The sequence below is a fragment of the Schistocerca americana genome, chromosome 2 (genome assembly GCF_021461395.2).
Source record: "Schistocerca americana isolate TAMUIC-IGC-003095 chromosome 2, iqSchAmer2.1, whole genome shotgun sequence".
Classification (NCBI taxonomy): domain Eukaryota; kingdom Metazoa; phylum Arthropoda; class Insecta; order Orthoptera; family Acrididae; genus Schistocerca; species Schistocerca americana.
In genome coordinates, this window is record NC_060120.1 from 433,146,573 (window position 1) to 433,169,582 (window position 23,010).

The 23,010-nt window shown below is 40.4% G+C and overlaps 1 long non-coding RNA gene across 1 annotated transcript in view; it reads right to left on the bottom strand.

Moving 5' to 3' along the window:
• Positions 1-23,010, bottom strand: part of LOC124596621 — a 71,908-nt gene that overhangs the window by 1,882 nt on the left and 47,016 nt on the right. The window contains exons 4-5 of the long non-coding RNA XR_006978331.1: positions 17,272-17,412; positions 15,172-15,290 (exon numbers count right to left, since the gene is read on the bottom strand). This is a non-coding gene — a long non-coding RNA (uncharacterized LOC124596621). The remainder of the gene's footprint in view (positions 1-15,171; positions 15,291-17,271; positions 17,413-23,010) is intronic.

A 23,010-nucleotide genomic window follows, 5' to 3' on the forward strand; every position in this document is an offset into this window, starting at 1 on the left:
GTGAGGTGGGCAGGTGTCTCATAGGTCAAAGATAATATACTGGTAAACACTTTGGGCTGAAAATGTCAAGGATGGAGGAAAGTGGCAGGAACAGTGCAGTAAATGAAGTTGAAAAGGAGATATGATTAGATTAGATTACTACTAGTTCCATGGATCATGAATACGATATTTCGTAATGATGTGGAACGAGTCAAATTTTCCAATACATGACATAATTAGGTTAATTTAACAACATACTTAAGTTAATATAACAACTTTATTTTTTTGTGTTTTTATTTTTTTTAATATTTTTTTTCTTAATTTATATCTAAAAATTCCTCTATGGAGTAGGAGGAGTTGTCATTCAGAAATTCTTTTAATTTCTTCTTAAATACTTGTTGGTTATCTGTCAGACTTTTGATACTATTTGGTAAGTGACCAAAGACTTTAGTGCCAGTATAATTCACCCCTTTCTGTGCCAAAGTTAGATTTAATCTTGAATAGTGAAGATCGTCCTTTCTCCTAGTATTGTAGTTATGCACACTGCTATTACTTTTGAATTGGGTTTGGTTGTTAATAACAAATTTCATAAGAGTATATATACTGAGAAGCTACTGTGAATATCCCTAGATCCTTAAATAAATGTCTGCAGGATGATCTTGGGTGGACTCCAGCTATTATTCTGATTACACGCTTCTGTGCAATAAATACTTTATTCCTCAGTGATGAATTACCCCAAAATATGATGCCATATGAAAGCAATGAGTGAAAATATGCATAGTAAGCTAATTTACTAAGATGTTTATCACCAAAATTTGCAATGACCCTTATTGCATAAGTAGCTGAACTCAAACGTTTCAGCAGATCATCAATGTGTTTCTTCCAATTTAATCTCTCATCAATGGACATACCTAAAAATTTGGAATATTCTACCTTAGCTATATGCTTCTGATTAAGGTCTATATTTATTAATGGCGTCATACCATTCACTGTACGGAACTGTATGTACTGTGTCTTATCAAAATTCAGTGAGAGTCCGTTTACAAGGAACCACTTAGTAATTTTCTGAAAGACAGTATTGACAATTTCATCAGTTAATTCTTGTTTCTCAGGTGTGATTACTATGAAGTTTCGAAAAGTCACAAGCTGCAAGGTTGTTAGAGTGAGATCTTACCTCTGTAGTCAAGGAAACTTAAATTTATATAACAGCAATACTGCAGTTTTGCCTTCTGAAAGTTAAGTATTGGCCAACCATTGTCTGTTTGCATTTTGTTCTCCCATGCGTATTAACATAAAACAGCTGAACAGACAAAATAGTCAGATGAAAGTTGCAAGATTCCCCCACACTCCCATTTCCGGAGAAAGGAGAGGATGATGTCATGTCAAATGGTGGCATACATTTCTTGTAAATGGAAAAACACTATGTCTAAATTATGAGATAGTATGAAGTAATTGACCACAGCAGGCTGTTCCAGCCTGAGTGCCTACCTGCACAGGTGAATAGACATGGGCAAACAGATGACATGTGGGTGGGAAGCTGAGCCACAAAGTACACACAGAATGGTGTGCAATACAACTTACTAGCACTCATGGGCACAAGTCCATTATAGAGAGGCACATGGAGATTGGTTTCATACTGGGACCAGAGGCCTTTAAATTAAATGGATAACAACTCTTGTCAATTCACAATCCTTTGAAAGAACTTGTGGAGGCCATGTGTCCGACAAACTGAATTACTACTATCCAATATCACTTTTGACACAGAAGGAAATTCTCCATAATAGGCTCAGGTCACCATCACAAGAACACGTATTTTTCTCTTACTGCTAAAATTTTTGAGCTCACAGAGATATTAATCAAATCCAGACATGCATGAGATGAAAAATTGTCCTTCATTAACAGGACTAAGTGGTTGTAGTCACATTTCTTATTATGGTGCCTCTCGAGTTACTGCTGTACTTACAGTATGTTTAAAAATGAACATACTGCAAACTCTCCATTATCATAGTGAAGGGTATACCATTTGTGGATTATCCACGCATAGCCTGATGATTTTACCACTGGAAGGTGATGTGGGTTCCAATCCCACCGTCTGACATCTCTCAAATGTTTTTTCCATTGTTTTCCACATGAATAAATTCTAGTCCAAACTGAAGCCAGTTTTTAGCAACAATCAGTAGCAATGTTTGCTTAGTGGAAGAAAAATTGAACAACAGGGCTCAATGTTGTGGAGAAATACCACAGCCCTGTGCCACATAGTGAACATGAATGACAAAATTTCACATTTGATGAAAGAATTCAGACGATTTGCACTAAGCTCTTCTGGTATAGGAAGTCACAACAGAAGAATTGATTACATGGTGCTAGCAATTCATGACTCTCAAATGTTGTCCCTTCGGAAGTTATGCAAGACCACCAGCATGACCTCACTTCATACGCCACATTTATGGCAGCCAGAAATGTTGAACTGAGTAAGCAAGAGGGGGACAGCCATGAATGAACACTGACCTCATGGGTGGAGATGACCAAGAATGTTAACAGGTGTACTGATTTTTAGTACCATCACACGACCACCAAGCAACCAACCAAAAATGAAGGTACAAGCAACATCCCACAGAACAGACATTTGGAGAACTGAGACAACACACTGGTATGTTGTCACTGTGGAACCTTGGACTCATTATAGGCTACTGCAGAGACAGGAGACGGGATTTCAACAACCAGTATACTGTGACATGTCACAACAGTTCTACTCAAGCCAGTCAACTGTGGACAACGGCCACCCTTTTCTTGGTTGCAGGAATAATCCTAAGGAGGGCACTAAAGGCAAACACTGGAAAGCCTGACTGTAAACAAAATAGAAGCAAAAAATCAAGGAGAAGTAGGACAGGAGTGAGAGAGGATAAGATGGGTGAGCCATTCTGCCCAGAATACAACTGGAGTCCCCAGAGCATGGTATGCGGTAGGAGACGCACCCTCTGCATGTCTATTACCCCAAGAAGGGCAGCACACACAAGATGATAAAATTTTACGAAAGATAAAACATTTGAAATGGCTAGCATAAAAGAAAAATAAAAGGGTGGGAAAGGTAGGAGCAGGGCCAGGCTAGATTTCTGAGCAAGGGCTGCTGTGGGCCCCCGGATGTCGTGATTGCTTCCAGACAAAAGGTGACAGTGAGGAAAGTTAGAATTCAGAGCAGAGACACTGTAGTCTAACTGCAATTGTGATCCCAGTTCTCCTGATCCATAGTGAGAGGGACCCCAGCCTCTGATTATGCTGTTCACAGTGCTAATTCGAAAGGCTGTTGCAAGTCGGACCCCTCAGTGATGTATCGGGTTCAGTGACCATAATGATGAAGGCAATGTTGAACCATATCCCTGACTCCCATTATCAAGACGGTACACAAGGGTAATGCGGTCTGTACCCCAGGTGATGGTACTGAGGCAGTGAAGTGTACTGAGATGTCACAAGCTGACAGAAGTGCATGACGTGGGTCTTTGCGGCTGGAAACAAAGCCGTGGGGATGGCCCTTGACTGTGCCTTTCAAATGGTGCCCTAAAGTTGGTGTTCAGCAACACCCACATTAGAAGAGTGAAAATCGTCAGCTAACAGGGTGCAGGGCAGATGATACCAAAGACCCCATGGCTGCTGCTAGACCATGGATGGCCACTAGAAAGAGACGGACCCTTAGTACAGAACCACATTCTCTTGGATATGGGGGGGGGGGGGGGGTACTATGGGAAGCACTAACTTGAATCCAGAATGTACAGAAAGAGAAGCGTTTCTGGACAAAAATTAGAAGCAGGCCCCGGAGACACCCTTCGTGAAAGGTTGAGAGGACGTGGTGTCACCATGTGATGTCTTAAGCCTTTTGTAGGAGTTAACATTGGTCAAAAGTAATCAGATGGCAGATTCCAGGGAAACCAACTTATAGTCAGTGAAATGGCCTTGGCAAAAACTGCCCCGGGATGGAGCCAGAAGGCCCCAAGACTCGAGGAGCCAACACAGCCCATGGCTGACCATGCATTCGAGCAACTTGCAGAGAATATTGGTGAGACTAACTGTGCAATAGCTGTCCATCTCTAGTGGGTGCTTAAATGGTTTCAGTAATGGGATGATGGTGCTTTCTCACCACTGAAATGAGAACTCGCCCTCACTCCATATACAGTTTAAGACAGTAAGGAAATGATGCTGACAATCCACTGATGGGTATCTGAGTATTTGTGTGTGGATGCAGTCTGGTCCTGGGGCTGTATTGGCGCAAAGGGCTAGGATGCTGATGAATTCCCTTTCACTGAATGGAGCATTATAGGGGTCCAAGTGGTGTGTAGTGAAAGGTAAGTGCAAATGCTCCATCTGCTCTTTGAAGAACACGAAAGGCATGTTGATAGTTCTCACACGCAGAAGCTAGAGTACAATTCAGAGCATAATGTTTGGCTACAGCGTCCAGGTCAGTGGACAGAGCATCGTTCAATGAAATACCAAGTACACCTTCAGATAACTGGTATGCGTAGATGTCTGATCTTCGCCCAGACCTGTGAAGGAGGCGCATTTGGTCCAATTATTGAAATGTTCTGTTCCTAGCATTCTTGCTTCTGTCATTTTATTAAGTTGGTATGGAGCCGCTTAAAGGCAATGAGGTGCTCACTCGATCGATGGATGCTGCTTATGATGAGAGAGTCCCCCTGCGATCTCTATAGTTCTTGGCAATTTCCGAGGTCCACCAAGGTACATCTCCATGCGGGGGATCACCAAGAATAGGGGATTGCTCAGTTGGCAGCTGTTGCACTCTGGACAACTGTGTCAATGCCTCCATGTGGTAGGGAGCTCAGAACAACAGTGGAGGTGAAAGCATCCCATCGGCATTGTGGAGAACCCATTTGGGCAGGTACCCAGGGGAATGACACTGAGGGACAAGATGATCAGCAAGTGGTCACTACCTCTTTGTGGACAATCCAGTGAATGGATGGGAGAAGACCAGGACTGCATATTGAAAGATCAGTGCCTAGTAAGTTCCATGTGCCACAATGAAGTGTGTGGAGGCACCAGTATTCAAGAGACAGGTCAAGATCTGCCAATAAGTTTGACCATGGTTCCACCCCATAGAAGGTTATGGGCATCAAAGTTGCCCAAGATAGGAAAGGTGGGGATAGCTGAAAAATTTGTGCAGATAATATGTTCGGGCCACTCCACCATCGGGAGGAAGATAAACATTACAGATGCTAGTGTTGAAGTGCCCTTACCTGAACAGCCACAGCCCCCAAACTTGGATCAAGCGGCACAAGTTCGCTTTATACGAACTCCAGAACATATGTGCAAACTCCACCCGACAGCATACCATAATCGGCATAATTCTTAAAATACCTTGGTAGCCACAGAGGGCAGGGGATTGCATTGCTAGAAACTGTTTCCTGAAGGGCAATGCAGAAAGCAGGGAAGGAGCTTAAGAGATGTCACAGCTAAGTCAGGTAATTGAAAAACTGCTACAATTCCACTGGAGAATTAAGCTGTTGGTATAATGTGTGGGCACGAAGGGACAGGCGAGGCACGTTATGTCCCTGAGTCATCTGCTGCCACTAGCTGACAGGTGATATCAATGCACATGGTGTGATCTGGAGCTTCAGGGGGCACTGGGATAGCAACCATGGTAACAGAAACAAAATGTGTGGGATCTGATGGTGTGGGAATCGCCAGAATTTCCTTAGTCTTGGAAGCCTTCTTTTTGTCTTTCTAACTTGATGGGTTTCGATGACTTCCTTGACTTAAGTTTCAGGAACTGAAAAAGAACATGAAGCCCTATGATATCAACAGCTTGTGGCTGCTTCAGCCAATGCCCGGTATCCAGTTGCAGACCAGCAGAAGTCTTGGAGGGGAGTGTCCCAAGAGACCCTTTCCTGATGTGATAAGCTGGACAAGGCTGATGTATCTCCAGCTGGGAGGAGGAGGAGGAGGAGGGGGTGGCTCACAAAGTAGGTGTGGGGAAGGTGGGAAGGCTACCAGGCTGGGTTTGGAGTGCACTACCTAATTGGGAAGAGAGAGAGCTAATGTGGAAAAGCACAAAGGTGGAACAGACACCACACAGAAAATTTTAGAAAAGCAGCAATGGCTTGTCAAACTCAACAAGTAGGACAATGTATTTATTAATGAAAAAGTATAGACAGTTCTGGAAGTGAAATGGAAAACTAAGGTCCTAAATAATGTGTATCAGGTCCAAGCAGGGGCTGCACCAGAGGGGGAAAGGGATAGTTGAAGTGTAGGCTTGCAGAACAAAAAGGGAAGTAGTACTGCAAAGGGTGGGGCTCTGTTGTAGCTAAACAGACTCAGAAAAGAGTTGTGAGCCCTTGAGTGGGGGAGGCAACCTGTAGGACAAAGCACAATGCTGGATGTGGTGACCCCCAAAAAGCTGTAGCCATTTCCTGTTGCAATGCACCCAGCAACTAAATTTAGTAAAACTAAGTGACGTGATTATCTATGGAAGTGAGGGCCACCACAGATGCAAATTCTCCATGGACAACAGTCACCAAACTGTTAGGAAATCTCATCGACATTATCATCAATGGCCAACCTGTCGGCACGCTTGTCTACTCAGGAATTTCTCTTTCTTTAATGTCAGATGCTTATCGTCACCAGCTAAAGAATATTATGTTTTGTAATACGTAAGAAATTGTTGTGGGATTAACAAATGGAAAATATGTCCAGCCAACAGGAATATGTATTGCAGAAAACAGTTCCACAAATCTGCCATCTTATAATAATGTAGTCGTAATGTTGTTTTCACGCGGGACTGCTTGCATTTGCTGAAAGTACTTGAATATGCACACATGAAGATTGCCCTGGCCAACTGTTTGCCAATGTTATCGTGCTGTCAGACGAGACAAGTCTGTCATCAATCAAGATACTACTCCCCTAAAAAAAATCTAAATGCCAGCACTGATTACGGTTGATGAAAACAAGCATCTACAACTCATCCATAAAGTTAGTCTCTGAGGCAGCTCACAGATGTTTACTAAAAAATGTGATCCACTACATCTGGCGGGAAGAAAAGACAAACAAGAGCCCACGGTAAAAGAACACCTGTATCAACACAAGGGATAATCCACCAGTCATCTAGCACTTAGTACAGGGTTTCCCCAGCTAAACAGCAGATAATCAGGGAGGAATGCTGCAAAATGGCATCATTGAACCTTCAGAATTCTTGTTCCTCTCCAGCATACTTGAGGAGGAGGATGGCACAAAGCATTTCTGCGCAGAATACAGATGGCTGACTATGTGCATGCAGACAGGCTGCGGGTAAATAGAGGTTGACGAGACTGACTGGAAATAATATTGCCAACCTGCTTCAATGCCTTAAAGGGACAATGGGTCTGTGCTGCCTGGATGACATGTCTTTTTCTTTAAGACAAGTGAAGAATATCTTAGCCACCTGACAATTGTATTGAAATATGTTCAGACCGCAGGCCTGTGCCTCTTAGCCATCCTACAAATTTAAAAAGCATTTAGTGAATGACAAGGTAACCTAGCAGCAGGAATCATTCCCAATGCCTGGAGGGCAGTGAAGGTTGTCTTTATTCGAAAGCCAGGGAGAACTGATTATAGCAAGGCCAAGGATATGAGACCAATCCACTCTACCCTCCTTTATTCTTAAAGCAATGAAAAAACTGGTTAATGAACATATTTGGGAGAAGAGACTAACTAGGGCTCCTCTACATTCAAACCAACACACACATCAACCAGGTAAATCAGGTGAGACAGCTCATTGGGTGGGAGCAGAAAGCACTTCACTTTCAAGGAATAGCCCTCTGCATCTTTCTGGACATCGAGGAGGCTTTTAGTTAAACAACCTTTGCTTAGTGAAATACCTATGGGTAACCTTAGATGAGAAACTAACATGGACCCCTCACACTAAGAGCATCTACTTCAAGGCGAAAGGCACTCTAATGAGTACTAGAAGGGCATGGCAAAAACTGAAGCCTAAGCCCCAGTGTTATGCACTGGATATACACCACGGTGGTTAGACCTAGGATCTCCTATGGGGCCATGGTGTGGTGGAAGAAGGTAGAACAGCAGGCTACAGATGAGGAGTTTGCTATTCTGGAGACTGGCCTGCTTAGCCATAACAGGAGGAATTAGCACCACACCAACCACTTGGATGAAAGCCAAGCATAACATGCCTCCACTATACCTTTGGGTCAAGATGAAGGCAGCACTGGTGCATACAGACTCAAAACTGGATCTCATTGAGATATCCAGAATCACATAATAAAATACTGAGTGAGGTAAATATAGGAATGGCTGGGGAAATGCTGGCCGACTATATAACAATTCCCAACTGCTTCAACAAGCCTTAAAATATATTGATTGGAAGCAAGTAGCAGTGGGAAAAAACAGTTTGACACCACACGGGGGACATTCTCTGGTTCATTGATGGGTCGAAATCAGACCAAGGTGCTGGGGCCAGGGTGAACAGGGTTCAGCCAAGACTGGGAGGCATCATCTCTCCAGGAAAACTGGCCTCGGTATTCCAAGCTGAAATTACTGCAATCAGGGCATGTGTGGAGGAGAATATGCGTAGGTACTACAAGGAATGTAGCATCTATATCTATTCAGGCAGCCCTGAAATCATTGCCAGCTCCTGCAACAAGATCTAAGATTGTTGCAGAATGTCACAGAGCTCTGGTGGAGCTAGGGGGAAGCATTAGGGTAAACCTAGTGTGGGACCCTGGCCACTCAGGGATCGGTGGCAGTAAACAAGCAGACTGATTGGTGAGGATGGGGCAAAGACTCCATGCATTGGACTGGAACCTGTTCTGACAATCACTAAGGCTATAATCAAACTAGAACTATGGAACTGGATTATAAGACAGCACGTAGAATACTGGACCAAGGTCTATAAACAAAAACATGGTAAGGTAATGATGCCAAAGCTGTCTCTTTTAAAAGAATCCTGGGCTTGAACAGGAAAGAGATTTGATTCTTGAGTTTCTCCCGGCGTATTTGATAATCAAAATATCCACGGGTATGCTGCCGGTCTATAGTGTCCAACGGGCACAATATTTCGGCGATCATACATGTCGCCATCATCAGGTGAACTGACGGACTGAGCTCCTGTGAACGTGCCGAAGAAGGCCATAAATGTAGGATCTGTGATGAGAATGAGGAAACTGCATCACACCCAATCTTCGAATGCATGGCAAGAGATACAATTTTTGGGGCAACTAGACTTGAAGAAATTGTCTAACAAAGAACTGGTAAAGGGTCCCCTTTCACTACTTAAGGGCATCGGTTGGCTTTACTAGATACACAGGGAGCAATACCGTACAATAAACTCAGTTTCGGTGCGGGCAGTGGCGTGTTAAACCTAAGCTGTTTTAGCTTCCCTGCCAAATTCAAATCGAATGACAATGGAGTCCCTCCAGATCCTGAGAAAATAAGAGCTGTCATGAATTTTCCAACTCCTCAGCACATCTACATCTATACTCTGCAAACCACCAGTGCATGGCAGAGGATACATTCCCATCCCACTATACCAGTTATCAGGATTTCTTCCCGTTCCATTCACAAATAGAGTGCAGGAAGAATGATTGTTTAAATGCCACAGTGCATGCTGTGATTAATCTAATCTTCTCCTCACGATCCCTATGTGAGTGATACATAGGAGTTTGTAGTTTACTCTTAGAATCGTCACTTAGATGGTTCTTGAAACTTTATAAGTAGGCTTTCTCAGGATAGTTTATGTCTACCTTCAAGAGTCTGCCTGTCCAGTTTCTTCAGCAACTCTGTGGTACTCTCTAAGTCAAACAAATGTTGACCATTCGTGCTACCCTTCTCTGTCTACGGTCAATATCCCCTGTTAGACCTACTTGGTATGGGGCCCACACACTTGAGCAGTACTGTAGAACAGGCCACATGAGTTATTTGTAAGCAATCTTTGTGGACTGACTGCACTTCCCAGTATTATACCAATAAACCAAAATCTACCACCTGCTGCTTTTCCCATGACTGAGCCTATGTGATCATTCCATTTCATATCCCTACAAAGTGTTATACCCAGGTATTTGTACGAGTTGGCTGATTCCAACAGTGCTTCATAGATATCATAGTTGTATGTTACTATGTTTCTTTTCATTTTGTGAATTTAAAGCAAGATGCTAGTCTTTGTACCACTTTGAAATCTTATCGAGGTCTGACTGAATATTTGTACTGCATCTTTCAGACAGCACTTCACTGCAGATAGCTACATTATCTGCAAAAAAGCCTGAGGTTACTATTGCTATTAATATTGTCTGCAAGGTGATCAGTAGAGACTGCATGATACGCATAAACATTAACATATGTGTACAAATAAGCATGAAAAATGCTTAAAATGCATGGAAAGTGTCAAAATAGACAAGATCAAATAATTAAACATGGTAGTTACTGTGTGCATTATATCTCAAAGTCTAACCTGTGGATATCAATTATGAGGAAGAGTGACAGCCACACAAAAAGACGGTACATTTAGAATACCGATATCATTTTCTGAATACTGTCCAGTAGAGATTAGGAAGGGGCCCTTTCTGGGATTATTTTCTAAAAATTTGCATACCGTGTTTAAAGAATTTTTCCTTCTTTGCTATTGTTGTTGGTAACAAGCAGATGCAATTTGAGTGAGTCACAGTGAAACAATCGATATTTACAGGGCCAACTTCAAGATATATTGCATGCAGAGGGGCACGCTCAAATACTCTGTAGTATTTTATATAAAAAAAATCATGAATGTTGTGAAGAGCATTAATTTTCAATTAATACTACTGGACCAAAGCATCATTTACAGTTTTTTACATTTTTATGCTGTTGTAAAGATAAATGACCAAGTACTGTTCCCAATGTTCGGCGGTAGTAAGATTGTGTCTTTGATCACTCAAAACATTTTTATAAGCAGAAAAGGACTGTTCTACATCAAATGAGGTAACTGGGCAGTATCTGAATTTGGGTGCCGTGTTGGCACTTATAGTTTTACTAATGGGATAGGTGAACTTACCAGAAACAACGGTTCAAAGCCTGGGTTATTGTTTAAAATATTTTCAAACATTTGTTTTCTTGGGAATACCTCGCAATGAGTTCACCAGAATAATTTTATCATTAACTGAATAGATCCATTCACCGCCAAACATTGAGTTTCAAGCTTTTTAATACTTGCAGGTTTATGAGAGGAAAAATGAGTGCTAAACACAGCAATGTCTTTTTTAATACCAGAATCATTAAGAGCTTCCTTGCACTGGCAAACTGCTAAAGCCTCTGCACTACTGAAGCCGTTACTACCCCTCTAATGGCCTCGAAATGTTCACTGTAAAACGACACAGGTTCGACCCATGTACCCCAACAAGTAAACACTGGTTCGGGAGGTACAGGTACATTTGGTAGTTTTTCTTTGTTGGTCTTCATGCGAGCAGGAGCCTTTAGAAACACTTTCTTTGTGGATGAAATCAGTTAAATTACATTCACAAATGTGGAACGCACTTCTTCAGCAAGGTGATGTACTACATGAACAAAGCATGTCACATGAATCAAATTGGGATAAAATGCTCTGAGGGCTTTTCCTGTTTTGATCATATAGGGAACAGCATCTGAAAAACACAGACATCCTTTTACCAACAGAAGATTCTGGAAATATTTTTCTAGTACCTTCATTCACAAATCTGGTGATCGTAGAATGATTTACTTTTTCAAGTTCTTTTAAAGTACCAACAATTAAATTTGCACTGTAATGGTCACAAGTGTCTGTAGTTTTGTCTACAAATCCAGATAATGCTGCCCTTGAGTTGATCGTGTATTTCTTTCAGAAAATTTACGTAAATTGTCGGTATGTAATTTTTACGCAATGTTGCTTCATCTGGTGTATTTTTATTTAAGCAATATTTGTGCCGAAATCCTCTAGTAACCAATATACAACATGAATACGAGGCAAGGGTCTCACCACATTTCTCTGGGGCGCACCAGAAGTTACTTCTACATCTGAAAGATTTCTGTACCAAGGCATGTCTTTTCCAAGAACTACTGCAGGGAGATGCCAAATTTTCCTGGAATGAGGTACAAGAAAGATCTTCCTTTGTCCATACAATGAAATCTTCTCCAGCCCTAGTACTGTACGACAAGAATGCTGAGATAGAACTTGCAATGAATGCTACACATAGACCCATGTTAAACTGGCTTTTTTTTTTTTTGTTATTGTTGGACAAATCCCTGCTGCTGTCAGAAGTTGTCGTCATGGTCCTTTCTTCTGCAGTTCTGCGATATGAAGACCGTTTTTCTCACAAACTCGACAATGTAAAACAATTCCGTCATATTTACATGTTCCAGGATGGTCAGCTATCCACGAAACTAATTTTTTTTTTTTTGGTGCAGCAGGGTGTATAACACATTACACACTACACATTGTAAACACATTCTACTGTGTACAAGTAAACAGAAAGCTAAACTGAAACAATGGGTGTGCGACTAAAAGCTTGCGTAGTTTAATTGTTGCCAACGAGTATGGTATGACGGTGGAGCGGATTAATGAGCAGCACTGGCACAGGAGCACTGACTGTCTGCCTGTCCTGTTCCTCTTCTGTAATGATTTCACTAGGCAGTGGCCTCTCAGTTAGCAATTGCATGCAGTTGGTTGCGATCAATCTGTGACACACCGTGACTAGATCGAGCTAGCCTACCTGTCTAAATTTTTAAAGTATTGTAAACGCAGAGCAAAAATATGCATAGTCACAAGTTTTTCGTTAAAATATGCAATAACCGCCAAATATGCAACATGCAAATGCAAATGCATATAAGGTCTCTAGTAACCAATATACAACATGAATACGAGGCAAGGGTCTCACCACATTTCTCTGGGGTGCACCTGAAGTTACTTCTACATCTGAAAGATTTCTGTACCAAGGCATGTATTTTCCAAGAACTACTGCAGGGAGATGCCAAATTTTCCTGGAATGAGGTACAAGAAAGATCTTCCTTTGTCCATACAATGAAATCTTCTCCAGTCCTAGTACTGTACGACAAGAATGTTGAGATAGAACTTTACACTGTTGTTAGTGGTTATGTTTAGGTGCACTTCTACAGCTGAAAAGGTGACAGCTTATGTTTCTGGAGTACACTCTGTCTGAGAGGAACTACTGTACAATCAAGAAAGGTAGCCTTGCAGTTCTTTGGTTCATCTGCAGGTCCTGGTCATATTTATTTGGCAAACCATTCATCACATCGACAGATCTCCACTCTCTATGCCAACTGATTGGCTGTAATGATCTGGGGAGATTGGTACTGAGGCTTCAGGAGTACTTCAGTGATGCACAAAAACAAGGCCACTGATTGCCTTTCAAGGAATCCTTTGCCAGAACTCAGCAACATGGGCAAAATTTCAGCCATTGCTTCAGAATGGAGAAACATCCAGCATTGCTGAAACCCATAGAAGCCTTGAAGAATGCAAACCAACCAAGAATTCTGTTTAATAAACAGCATTTTACTGTGTAAGAGGAACCTATGGTCCAGTGAGGCTGAAATGGTTTCTAGTCAGCGCAGCTCAGCTATGGCCTACTCTGAAGTTTTCCCATGATGCTCCAACACATCACCATCTGTGATTCGTGAAGACGACAGAATCATACACAGGTATTCCTTGCTGGGTCTCCACTGATCCATTAGACATTGTCAACTGGTGTAAGGAATGCCAGAGATGGGAAGCATGTACCACAATTACCTACAGGGCACCTAGTACTTATCCCACCTGCAGCAACACCATTCCACAGTACTGGAGTCCACCTCTTAGTGATGCTACCAAAGTCGGGAAGTGGGAATTGATCGTTAATAATCAGCAGCCTGTTCTTGACACACACACACACACACACACACACACACACACACACACACACACACACACACACACACACCATATGTAAGAGGTTCATCTTTCACTGTCCACGATAGTTTTACGGATTATTTACATGTGCTGGCAGGTATGTTCTGTAGATGGCTACACAGAAGGGAATTCTAATCAATGGCACATTTTTTGGAACACTCCTACAGTTGCTACACTGTCACCACAGCTGGGATAGCAGGGGGTTCTATGAAACTCTGTAGATTTCATCTTTCACTGTCCACGATAGTTTTACGGATTATTTACATGTGCTGGCAGGTATGTTCTGTAGATGGCTACACAGAAGGGAATTCTAATCAATGGCACATTTTTTGGAACACTCCTACAGTTGCTACACTGTCACCACAGCTGGGATAGCAGGGGGTTCTATGAAACTCTGTAGATTGAAGATTAATTTAATGCTTCTTCAGACTACCTGAATTAACTTAAACATAACTAAGGGATTTGAAATGTGATGGCGATAATTATGATTTACATGGTCATTTTACATTGTTACATAAAACGTTTTATAGCATCAGCAATGAGGTGAGAATGTGCTGGAGGAAATTTCTGCTAAACCTCTCTCCATTCTTGACAATGATGGCTGAAGCAAGGAAGATATAAAATAGCCTCACAATAGCAATAAAAAACATTTTTTGAAAAAGAAGTACTTTGTAACATTGTCAGTGTTACATCTTTTCTGAAGATGTATGATTGGAGTGTAGTCTTGTATGAAAGCGAAATGTGGACGATAAACAGTTCAGAAAAGAAGAATATAGAAGCTTTTGCAATGTGGCACTACAGAAGAATGCTGAACGTTATATGGGTAGACCACCTAACTAATGATGCACTGAATAGAATGGAGAGACAAAATTGTTGTGCAACTCAACTAAAAGAAGGGATGGGTGGATACGGCGCATTCTGAGGTATCAAGAAATTGTCACTTTGGTACTAGAGGGAACTGCGGGAGGTAAACATTGAATGGGTGAGTTGAAAAAGGTACACATTCCAAAAACATAAACTTTCTGCAAATAAGAAAAAACTGTTTTGTGAGAAAAACTGGTTGTTATACAGAAAAATTTACTATTGTGAATGTGTAGAATTAAGTGTAGTAAACACATTGCACACGGTACCTGTGTATAAATATTTGTTACATACCATCTAACTGTGTAAATATGTTCAGGAATATGTACCTTTTTCAGCTCAAAGTTTTTAAATGCACAAACTTAAACCGAATTTGTGGACTATGCTAAAAAGGTTTCAGAAATAAGCAAGTAAAATTATTCAATCTTTGTAAAAAGGCAAAAAAATACATTTCAAAACTGTTGGTTACATATATTTACAAAAAAGAAGTTTTCCGATTAAACATTTTTCATTGTTGGACTTTTCATGGTAGACAGTCCTCAATCTTCATATTCTAGTCGACCAGCAGCTGAAAAAAAGCCTTGTTTGTAAAACTTTTTTTGAATAATGTTCTTTTTTATTTTTACTATTATTTTTACTATCATTATTATTTTTAGTTTTATTTAGTAGTATGTGATACATAGCCCATAAATGTTACTTTAAAATATGTTTTTATTACTCTTACCTAGTAGGTGGATCAGTTAGTCATCAATATCATCATCTTCATTAATGTCTCTTGTATCACTGGTTGGCCAAGAGTCTTTCATCAAAAAAAGGTTGATGCTCACCTGGGATGTTCAGGTGAGTAGACACGATCATGTCGCCGGACTTCACGCTTCATTGTGCCAAACATACGATCACATGGCATAAAGCTATGCCATCTAATGGAGTAATACTGATGTATACCCTTGAATCTACTGTTCATGGTAAAGGAGCACAAAAGTCTGCACAGAGCATGATTTCTATTTTGGCCTCCACATGTATCGCTAAATACATGGAGGTACTGCACTTCTTCGGGAATGTGATGGGTGATAAAATCCAAAACCACTGAACATACATCATTTGGCCCTCACCTTCTGGGTAGGTATAAAAATAGGCCTTGTCATTTTTTATGTCACAAACATTGAAGACTTGGAACCATAGTTTACTAAGGTAAAATACTTCTTGTACAGGCAGCAGTGGTAGTGGCAGGTTTTGTATATAATCGAAATCAATTCCCATATCAGGCCTGGATTTTGATAGCTCTTTTATTTCCTGCATCTTGTTATAAAGCCACTTAGCACGTCTGTTATGCACCATTAATTCAGAAGATGCTACACGTTTTGCATTGTCATTAAGCGTGTTTGATTTAATTTTGGTCTTAAGGTCTTCACAAGTACTGCAGACATCAACCTGAGGTCTGCCAAATCGGCAACTAAAGTTTTTCTTGATATAATCCAAGTAAAACACATACTTCATGTCAGGAAATTGGTATATGAAAAGTTCATGCATTTTTTCCACATTAAGTTGAGAATCGAGGTACGTGATTGGTGTAGATGTATAGTGGGCAACATATTTTGGAAATGAATCAATACGTTCATTCACTTTAACTAGATGTGAGGCTGGAACAGCATTAGAACGGTTTACATGTTTACCTCCCATGTCAATAGGGGATTTCCCAGATGCCAAAATATGTCATCGCATGTAGGCTTATGCAAGCATTACGACATACTTCAATTCTGCTTGTCCCTTTCGTGGCAAAGTACTTGCAACCTCATACCTCTCAATTAGGCTCATTAACAATGTGTCCTGCTCGTTCTTAGGTCTGCCACTACATAAGGTTTTAATACTTCTCCTTTTCCTCAATACAGAAACTATCCATGCATTTCTTCCTACACTTACAGTTAGGGCCGGTTGTTTTGGCTGGAACATGAACGCCTGCTGAAGTTACAAACTCCTCACCATGACGCCTTGCTAACTTTTCTATCTCCCATGCACGTTTTTCTTTGTGACGTCTTCCCTTTTTATGTCTTGGTTCACCACTGTCACTGTCTGTTGCTGACATTGTTACTTGGTTAAAGTAAACCAAAAACTAATAAACTTCACTAATTTTGGCACTGATCTTATCACTTTACACTGTAAACATAACCAAGATAACCTTAAACAGCTCGCTCATCTGCTACATTACACACCAAACACGACAGCAGCGAGCACTAGCGCTGTAGTGGGTGTCGCTGACACTAGTGTGGCCTTGAGTTGAAGAAGGAACATGTCCCTTCTCCAACTCGCTCGTATCTAACTATTGTTGGCAAGCGCATTTGAAGTAGAGGAAGATGTTCTTTCTTATGCTCAATGGGTGTCGATACGTCCAAAGAAGAAAATGGCTATCTCAGTTTAATTTGTGGAATGAGTACCTTTTTCAACTCATCCATTCAATTGCATAGACAAGGACATTCAGTTTTTTATGCAAATATAAATGAATTAACTTTATGCATACAAAATGTACTATACAGTTTAATATTTTATCTTACCATTTAAATACAGTAAATTGCGCATGACAGCTAGGGATCTACACACGCATAAAGCCAAATGGATCATTTTTGCTTTTTATGTTGATCTGCAAATTCTTTAACTTTTTCCCACAATTTTGCTGGATCATCGACTCGAGGAACCTGTGAAAGAAATATGAAAAGTTTATAGTAAAATTTCAGTGTCTGGAAATAAATTACAGCAACACACCACAAATTTAGGCAGTAAATGAGAACTATTGATAAATCTGTGAGAGCAAAAGTACTTTTCTTGACCTGGCTGTGAAAAAAATAAAGCTCATCTACAGCTACTATAACCTATTTTGCAGAATAACAAGGTCCCAGACAAATGTGTTTAGATGTAAGTATAGATAGGAGGCAAGTGTCTTCATTCAGTTTGTCCTGAAGACTTGTATTTGCTAGTTACTGTTTGACCATTTGCAACATAATCAGTAAGAATAAGTGCTTGCTCATACTATAAAACACTTCCAGGCTTTCTACTAGATGAAATCACCTTCACATGTTTTGGTACATCAGCAGCAGCTTCTATACATTGCTCTTATCAAAGTTATGAGGTACAAGTCTGTTTACATGCTACATATAGAAGATACAATATCAGAGTGACTAAAATTTAATAAACATAGACATATTAGACTTTGTTGCAGCTTGGGTTGCAAACAAAATGCAGATGTAACAAACATGTTATTTTCCTACTCCTGTCAAATGTTTCATGTTGTTAAGAAACTGACTGAAGGCTTTTGTGGTTGCTTATTGTACTCCTTTTTAAATATCCGACTGCTTGCGTAATGGAAAAAAAATCTTCATTAATGAAGATTTTTTTTCCTTCTAGTGTTATAGCTGTGGACAATACTATTCTTCAACATTTGATGGCTTATCTATAATGAATTTCATTAATAAACACACACTGAAATACTATGTAAAGAGGCACCTAATGCATGACTGCGGGTGAACACATGAACACACAGTTTCTAAGTGATGGATTACAAATAAAATTATGTTGTAGTAGATTAATGAGTGGAAATATGCAAAATGTGGTTTATTATTTATTCTTTGCTTCCGTAGCTAATCCAATTGTGAAGAGAGAGAGTCGCAGACCTTAATTGTTTTGAAGCTTGTTTGAACACATCTCAGAGCAGCACGTTATTACATTGTTCACATTCCTTCCTTGAACATATTATCTAGAATGTGTGGGACAAATATACATATTTTGTGACTGGAACACAATCTATGAAAATATCATTTGGGGTCCATCTGCTTTGATATACATGAGATGGAAAATTCACAACTGAAATAAAACACTGGAAGTTTCCAAATGTAGATATTTAAGACTTCCAAAATTACAGGAACTACGAATGATATATCAATAAAACAAGGGTAATGTAATTCAGTCAAGTAAAGACATCAGATTAGGAAATGAGACCATAAAAGTAGCAGTTCAGCTCTGCTAGCAAAATAACTGATGTCCGAAATAAAGAAGATGTAAAATGCAAATTGGAAAGCATATCTGAAAAAGAGAAATTTGTTAACACTGAATATTACTTCAAGTGTTAGGAAGTCTTTCCTGTAGGTGTTTGTCTGGAGTACAGCCTTGTACAGAAGTGACATGTGGCCAAAAAGTAGTTCAAAAAGGAAGAGAATACAGCTTTTGAAATGTGGTGCATAATTAGTGAGGAGGTACTGAATCGAACTGGGGATGGAAGATATTTATGGCACACCTTGACTCAAAAAGAGAGGGATCTGTTGATAGCACACATTCTGAGGCATTAATTTGGTACTGAAGGGACATGTGGGGGTTAAAAATTGTAGAGAGAAACCAAGGGATGAACATAGGTAGCAGGATAAAATGGATGTAAGTTACAGTAGTTATTTGGAAATGAAGGGGCTTGCACCGGATAGACTACCACGGAAAGCTGCAGCAAACCAACCTTCGGACTGAAGACCACGACGACATTCCACAGCGGTAACCTACACGCACATGCAGTTTTTGTGAATACTGCAACTTAAATAAAAAGCTAGTTTCAATACTTTTTGCTCTCTGTTCAGTATTTATTAATTAATAAAGTGAGGAGATAGTAGATACTATGGAGAACTCGCGTGACCGGGTACAGCTATTTTCCAGTTCAGAGAAGTGCAAGTTGTTACTACACAAAACAAAATTTGGTGACAGAAAATGCAATTCCAGGCAGCCTTGAAGACACAATGACAACGACAATGACAAAGAGAATGAAGGGACATTTCTGAAGGAAAAGGTGACGGGGCAAGCAAGCATAATGTTGAATTTTAATAAGTTGGTGGTGTGAAAATTACTGAAGGGGGGAGAGAGAGAGAGACAATGCCTTGCACTACGTAAGGTGAGTGTCACCCCGAAGAAGAAGGTATACATAAACATTATATGGACAATAAGGATAATTATGTTATTAGGCAGCAATTTTTATGATATGAAAAACACGAACACCGACTTTGTGTAAAATATGGCATTTTTTTGTGCAGCGTGTACATATGGGCAAGGGAAAAAAATCCCAGATTTTCCGGTTACAAGTACCCCTTCTCTTGGGTGAAAATACGCTTTTTCCGTGTTAAGTGACAGTATACTTTTCCTCGGAATTGTAAAACTTATCAATGCATTGAATCGTTACGGTTTTATACATCGATGTGTTCGTGGCGCCGTGCGTGCTGCAGTGCGCGTGCACGGCCGCTTGCTTTTGATTGGCTTGCGACGCGAACCGACAACAGCGCTTCGGTTCTCTAGACCCGATCGGTATCGCTACCGAAATGCATACTGAATAAAGAAGGGACTCAAATTCGAGTACTAGACCATTCGGTGCTCTTGAGTACCGAAACGATTGGCACAATGGCGGAAAGATACAGAATAGGCACCCAGTCCGGGATCTATGATATTTCCGCACCGGGGAAATGCTAGATAGTGCACGCCCCTCGCTCCAGCATTCGAGGTACGACGCCAAAAATTAAATCGATTTTCCAAAAAATGTTCATTTTGTAATGCACATCTCTCTGAAGATGTCTGATACATAAAACATATGTCTTCGAGGAAATGTAGACATGTTATTTGGTATTAAGTGTGTCGCTTCACACAGAATTCTTCTATTGCACATCACTGTATTTCGCTCTGTCGAATTCAAACGTGTATACATTGTAATAGATGCCATCAAATTATATTCAGGACAGTGGAAATTAAAATGTCCTGTGGCACCTCTCCTGCTCCTGCTGCTGTTTTGACATCTTGTCCCTTTCTTTAAAAAAAAGAAAAAACCCTTGCAATTAATACTGGACAGGATTACTTCTAACTGGGAGAGCAAGAACTCTTCAGAAAATCTGCACTCTTTATTGACTATTAGCTAATAACTTGCTGTTTTGTGTGACATAAAATTAAACATAGGATACATAAAACCAGTACCAACAAGAGACGAGCAAGCCAGTACACATTTCTTCACTCCTTAGGTCCTAGCACTTTTTTCTCTCTAATCTTACTATAGCTTTACATGGCGTGCTTTCCTTTCTGCGTAAGAATCTATTACCTCATCAAAGTTCGTCAAACGTTTTTCTACATGAAAAAACAAAATGTCATTGTCTAATACTGAAAAAACTTAATACAAATCGTACCCAATATGGTGTGGTTTCTCGAGCTGACTACGTGTATTTTGCCCCTGTGTGCTAGATAAAACGAAATAGGGATGTCTAATATTGCAAAAGTTGTAATACACACAAAATAAACTATTATATTTTGGGCCGAATGGTTATTTTTATGAGATGACAGAAAATAATTCACAAAGTACGAATATCAAACGCCTATTAGGCCTATTACAAGCAAATAGCTTTACATTAGGAAATAGTTTCACATTTCATTCGTACGCTCCAGCTTCTCATGCATGAGATCGAAAAGTAGCAGTACGAAATTTTTATATAAATTTGGAATGATATTCTTCTATAATTTGTGTGATGTCCCCGTTTCTTTTCCTTCCTGGTTCTAACAAACAATCTTGTCATCACTAATTCTAAAAACTATTCCTGTCAGTCTCAAAACTTATTCTCCGGTTAACTTCACTTATCCTGCCACAATCACCAGTTTAGTTATTCTCCGGTTAGGCATTATTACGTCTTCGTACAGCCCATTTTCCGCACTACTCCCAGAATAGAATGTAAGCGCCTGCTAGCTGGGGACTGTAAAACTGACCCTTACTAGTGTAGCGCCTGGCTAAAAACTTTGTCTAAATTTCATTTTCTTGGATACACCGAGAAGACAGCACGTAATCTTTCTTACCCGTTATTCCTGTTAGCCGTTTATTTCCATTCTGGTAGTTTGACTCAATGGCTTTCGCTAGTAATTTTAACAATGCTGATTATTCGCAGACCCAGTCAACCACATAAACAGCGACTGGCATTCACCCGTTTGGCTTTATTCCACTCATCTCTTATAGCCCTGTCGCCTTTTGTCTGTAGGAAAGTTTATTTCTACATGCGATGGGGATTCCCCTGGCAGACACATCACATGCACTGTGCACGCATTCAAAAATCAACTTATGATTCATTCAGAAATCAACATTCAAAAACTAAGAGGGATACGTTCCAGGGAAGATACCACGGTTTGCCTCCGCCCCTTAGATCCGAGCCTGTTGCGCATGCGTGACGATGGTAGCTTGGGCGCGCCAGTAAAATTTTTCCGGGTAGCATCTGGCCGCTTGCTGCTATTGCTTATACAGCTAACAGCCACATTTCTGTAGCCAGAAGCAGGAGAAGGTACTACACATACGCGACTCAACTGTGCATGCGCATGAGCCTGCTCGCAATTGCTCAAACGAATCTAATATAAACAGCTGATGCTCATCGGAGGCAATTTGTTGTTATGAAGCATTGCCTAGTATTCCTAAAGCCTTTGACACATTTTCCTGTTGGCAGACGCTTGTATAAGCACTGTGTTTTGTTGTTGTAAATGACCCATTTCGTTTGCAACATAAGTTTTATTTTCGTCTTTCTTCTCTCGTTCATGTTTTATTGTTGCTGTATTATTCTGCAGTACCGGCATACAGCAATATCTTTTGTTAGAATATTGGTTCTTACCAGTCAAAATTACCTAACTGAAAACTAAAACAATGAAAAATTCTAAAGAATTCCCGGGTTTTTCCCAGATGAAAAAATTCCCGGGTCTTATACACCCTGTTGTCGCACATATCTGGATGTGAAGGTTAGCAAGGAAGTTCTGAGAAAAACTGCTGTCTATGGCATTTGGTTTTAAAATGTGTCAAGTTGTCGTATGTAAACAAGACAACAAAGTGGCCAGTGGCTTATTCAGGCAAGTTACACTGTGAATAAATGTTGACAAGAAATGTGTGCAAATGATATTGCCAAACAAAACTGCCAGCTCTGTTTAATCATTGTACTATGCGGGGTATTGGCAGTGTGTGGCAGCCTCTCTCTTGTAAGAATACTGGATTGACACTATCAACTCCATTCCCAGTTTTCCAGTGTAAACAGGATGGTGCTGCCACTTTAACCATGTCTTCAGTTTGCTTTGGCATGTAATATGGGTGGCTCCTGTTTTCCATATTGACTCCACATGAAACTGCCACGGAAAAGATTCACTGAAGTGGACTTCAACAATGTAATGTGCGGAGCTTCATAAAATAAGAATGAAATCTTCACTACTGCAACAAATGTAACTCGGGTATGGTTCACACATTTACCTGTGTGCTAGAAGCCCATCAG